Genomic DNA, 5,440 nt, shown 5'->3' with positions numbered 1-5,440 from the left:
CTCCTCAGTATATTTTCTGTTGATAGAGTTTGGATGAAATACGTGTTTCTTTGACCCTCCGCTGAGGTAAAACATAGTTGACAGCTTGCCTTGCCTTTCCAGCTGTAAGCAGAACTGAGATCACCAAACCATTCTTCCCAGTTGACTTCTGAGTGGTACAGCAGGATTAGTTCCCTGTTCTGACTTACGGGTTCCAAGTGTCCTCCCTTCCGCCATGGGCCATCATAATGTCTAAAGCACCATCCCTCTGAGGTAGGACAGTAGTGATGTTGACAGGCCAATGGAAGATGAAAGGGAATCCCTTCAGCCATTTGTCATTCATAAACATCTTAATTCAAACTAGTTGGCCATGATTTTAAAACTTGTCCTTAAATTCCTTGACACGTTACCATCAAACAGGAGAATCTAATTCCCTTTCCCTGAATATAGGGCAGCCTTAGTGACTCACTTCTAATGAATACAATTAGGCAGAATTGACACTGCGTGGCTTTTCAAACAAAGGTAGGGAAGGCAACACAGCTTTTGCCCAGAGCTCATTTTCTCTCTCTCTCTCTCTCTCTGCCCATCTTTGTATGCATATCTGGAATCCAGAGCCAATATGTAAGAAATTCAGCTACTCTGAAGCAACCATGCTGAAAAGACCATGTGGAGAAAAAAACATGGACATAAAGATGGTTGGCGCTCCAGCTGTTCCAGCCTTCAGCTGTCTGAGACTTCCTGGTCCAGGCATCAGGCACATGAATGAGGATCTTTCAGAAGATTCCAGCCTTTAAGCTGCCCCAGCTGCTGCCAAGTGAGGCAGAGATGAGCTGTCCCTGCTGAGGCCTAAAATTGCAGATTCACGAGCAAAATAAATGTTGTTATTTTAAGCCACTAAGTTTTGAGGTGATTTTTTTAGGTAGCAATAGATCAATGAATTCTTTCCTATTGCCTAGCAACACTCTGAGGAAATGGGACATAATTAAAATTTTAATTGTAGACAAAAGGAGTATGGGAGAAAGAGTCCAGAATTCCATGCACTAAAAGAGAGAACGAGATTCAGAAATGTGGAAGTCGAATTACTTTTGCAGATATTTTTGCAATATATATGTGTGTTCATAGAAACTTGGAAGTTTTAAATTTGAAGAGATCTTAGGGATCGTAAAACTCAATCCATTTTTTTCAAAAATGTAACTCAAAGTTAATGAATTTGGGCAGGATTCTAGAGACAGACTAGAGCCCAAGCTTTTAAAATTCCATTGACCACAGTGTCTCCTTTTTGAAGACATGTCTAGGAAACTTCACCAATTTAGCAAAAACACAAGGGTAAGCCAAACAAACAAAAACACATGAAAAAGTTCTCAACATTACTTGGCACCAGGGAAATACAAATCAAAACCACAATGAGATACCACCTCACACCAGCCAGAATGACTAAAATTAACAACTCAGGAAACAACAGATGTTGGCAAGGATGTAGAGAAAGGGGAACACTCTTACAGTGTTGGTGGGAATGCAAACTGGTGTACCCACTTTGGAAAACAGTATGGAGGTTCCACAGAAAGTTAAAAATAGAACTATTCTATGACCTAGCAATTGCATTACTAGGTATTCATCCAAAGTATATAAAAATAGTGATTTGAAGGGACATATACATTCCAGTGTTTATAGCAGCAATGTCTACAATAACCAAAATATGGAAAGAGCCCAGATGTCCATTGACAGATGAATGGATAAAGAAGATGTGATATATATATGTATATATATATATATATATATATATATATATATATATATATACATATATATATATATATATACACACACACACATACACACACACACGCACATATACATACACACACAATGGAACACTACTTAGCCACCAAAAGGATTGAAATCTTGCCATTTGCAATGACATGGATGGGTATTATGCTAAGTGAAATAAGTCAGTCAGAGAAAGACAAATACCGTATGATTTCACTCATACGTGGAATTTAAGGAAAAAATAGACGAACATAGGGGAAGGGAAGGAAAAATAAAATAAGAGAAAAGCAGAGTAGGGCAAACATAAGAGACTCTTAACTATAGGGAACAAACAGAGGGTTGCTGGAGGGGAGACGTGTGGGGGTATTGGGTAACTGGGTGATGGGCATTAAGGAGAGCACTTGATGTAATGAACACTGGGTGTTATATGCAACTGATGAATCACTAAATTCTATGCCTGAGACTAATAATACACTGTATGTTAACTGCGTTGAATTTAAATTAAAAATTTTAAAAATACAATAGCAGCAGCAACAGCAGCAACAAAAATGCCCCATAATGTCATCCTTGTTAAGCCCCTACCTGCCTGTCATTTCCTTGTGGAACAAGTGCCCCTATACCCTGATTCTTCATATTCAAGGGGCTGGGAAAACACCGGAGAATTTGCAGTTCCAGTTCTTCAGGCAGGAAAAAGAATGAATCTCTGACATCCTAACGTTATTCCACTACAAAAAGCAGTACGTTTGTGAAGTGCTTACCATGGGCAAGCATCTACACTGGGTGCTGTATGTACATGATTATTGAGGTATAGTTTACATATACTAAAAAGCAACCATATTAAAGGGATAGTTGTATGAGTACTGACAAATATATAGACCTTTATATCCACTACCATAATCAAGATATAGAACATTTCCATCCTCTTCACCCCTCAAATTTCCTTTATGCTCCTTTGCAGATATCCTTCTCTCCTCATGCCCAGGTACACTTGCTATCCTTTCTGTCACTATAGATTTTTTTTTATTCTAGAATTTCATATAATTAGAATCTCACAGTATGCAGTCTTTTGTATCTGACTTTTTTGCTCAGCATAGTGTTTTTCAGATTCCTCCATATAACTGTACGATAGTTGGTGATTTTTAATTGTTAAGTAGTATTCCATTGTATAGATATATCACAATTTGTTTATCTGTTCTCTGATTGATAGATTTTTGGGTTGTTATCAGTTTGAGATTATTATGTCTTTATGTGGACATATGCTTTTACTTGTCTTAGGCAAATACCTAAGAGCGGGTTGTATGATAAATATATGTTTAACTATAAGAAACTGCCAAACCATTTTCCAAAGCGGTCATATCATTTTAAATTCCTACTAGATCTGTGTGAGAATTCCAGTTGCTTCACGGATTTGCACTCCAGCAGGTATGCAGTAGTATCTCTCTGCGGTATTTATATTTCCTTCGTGATTAATAATGCTGTGGAAATTTTCATGTCTCTATTTTTTGTGGAGTTTGTTTTCAAATCATGTGAAATTTATTTCCGTATACATAACGTTCTAATTAATAAAGTATTTTATAATACTGAAGAAATCACATGTCAAAGTGTGCAACCGAAATTTGGCATACAGTAGTCATTTATATTCATGATTTTTTAGGCAAAAGAGGTAGTTAAAGAACAAATGGTTAACACTCCTGAGTTCCAGACATCCCAGCACCATTGTATAATTTATGTGAATATAAAGATATAAGGAAAAGTCTCAGAGAGAGACAAAAGAAACATGTGTCGTGATATTTTCATAATCATCTTTAAGAGATTGTTTTCATCATTAGAGTAAAGCCATGAAAAGGTAAAATAAGCATAAAAGTATTTTTTGGCAAAAAATGTTGAAAATTTGTTGAGGAAAGTAAACAGGGTGAATAGAAAAAAAAACCCATTGTTGTACGTGATGGAATAATTGATTTAAATATTTTATTCAGAGGCAGGACTCCATTATAGCAAAATGGGGAGTTGAACAAATCTTTTTTCCCAAAAAAACAAATATAAAATGAAAAGAAAAACAAAAAAACTGATCAAAAACAACTGTTTCAGGGCTCTGCAAATCAACCAGAGAGAAACAAGAAATTGAGAAGTGTTTATTCATGAAAAACTGCTAGAAATTTGGGTGAGAAAAGTGGGAGTCTACAGAGAATCCATAGCCTTCTTGCCTGGAACTGTTCCTTCCATATACCCCCTCCAAAAACTTGGTCAGTAAAGTAACCTTACCATGGCATAACACCCTATGAAAACCAGCAACTTCACTGTTAAAAGGGGCTGACTTGATTTGGACTGGAGAGCCAAAACCCATGTTGGCAGCATTATCAGTAAAAGTAGCATATGTGAGAGGAAGTGAATGGGGAATTCCCATAGCTTTGTTAAACTGAGTTTAGAGCCCCAGTTATAGCAAGTGATAGACTAGCCAAGAACTTTACAAGGAGATGATGGAAATGGGAGAATCATAGAAGACCTAGATAAGCTCTCCATATCTCCCTGGCTTAATGGGAAAATATGCTCATGTTTATAGGACACCCTGGAAGATCCAGAGTAAAGTAAAAGCACAGGGAGATTTGAAAACGTCCTGAACTTTGAATGCTTACCTCAATGTACACACAGATCTGTTAGAAGAGGGTGATAACCTTATAGGCTCAAAGTTCTTGAGCACAACCTCTTATGAATCACTGACTTGCTAGTAAGCCATGCAGACCCAGGGCAAACCATACGAAGCCAGGCAGAAAAATAAAATAATTAAAACAAAACAAAACAAAACATCAGAGACATCAGTGGCTGCACATTTCAGGGAGACAGATTCTGCAGATTAAGTCCAAATAAATTACTAAAAAAACCAGCTACTTTAAGGAAAAAAATAATTCAGCTGTGCTACAATATATGGTTTAAAATGTCAGTTTTCAAAAAAAAAAATCAGGAGATATTAAAAGAAACAGGAAAATGTGACCAAAAGATCCACAGAAGCTGACTCTGAGTAGACCCAGATGTTATATTTAAAGACTTCAAAGTGGGGCTTACAATATATTTAAAATGTTAAATGAAAGTATGATGACAATTATCCTCAAATAGGAATTCTCAATATAGAAACATAAAAATAAAAAAGGATCCAATGAAAATTCTAGAATTTAAAAACACAGTAGCCAAAATAAAAAACTTAACCAAATGGGTAGATTTTAAATGGAAGAAGAAAGAATCAGTGAATTTGAAGATAGATCAATAAGAACTATCCAATCTGAGGAATAGAGAGGAAAAGAGATTGAAGAAATAAGAACAGAACCTCAGAGAACTGTGAGGCAACATTAAATACATTGACATGTAATGAGAATCCCAGAAGGACAAGAAAGGCAGGAAAACTACTTGAAGAAATAATGACTGAAGATTTCACAAAATTGATGTAAAACATAAATCTACACACCCATAAAGTTCAATAAACCTTAAGTAAGGTAACATAAAAATCTCCATCTACACACATAGTAAAATTACTGAACACCAAGGACAAATAGAAAATCTTGAATCCAGCAAGAAATAAACAACTCATCCCAAATTAGGGAATAATAATCCAATTAATGGCTCAATTTTGATCTGGAACAATGGAGACCAGAAGGCAGAGTGATGAAACAAAATAGTCAATCATTAATTCTATCTCCAGTAA

Source organism: Ursus americanus, chromosome 16 (genome assembly GCF_024610735.1).
Source record: "Ursus americanus isolate L20-20 chromosome 16, mUrsAme1.1.p, whole genome shotgun sequence".
In the NCBI taxonomy this organism is placed as follows: Eukaryota; Metazoa; Chordata; class Mammalia; order Carnivora; family Ursidae; genus Ursus; species Ursus americanus.
This window is presented reverse-complemented; position numbering follows the sequence as displayed.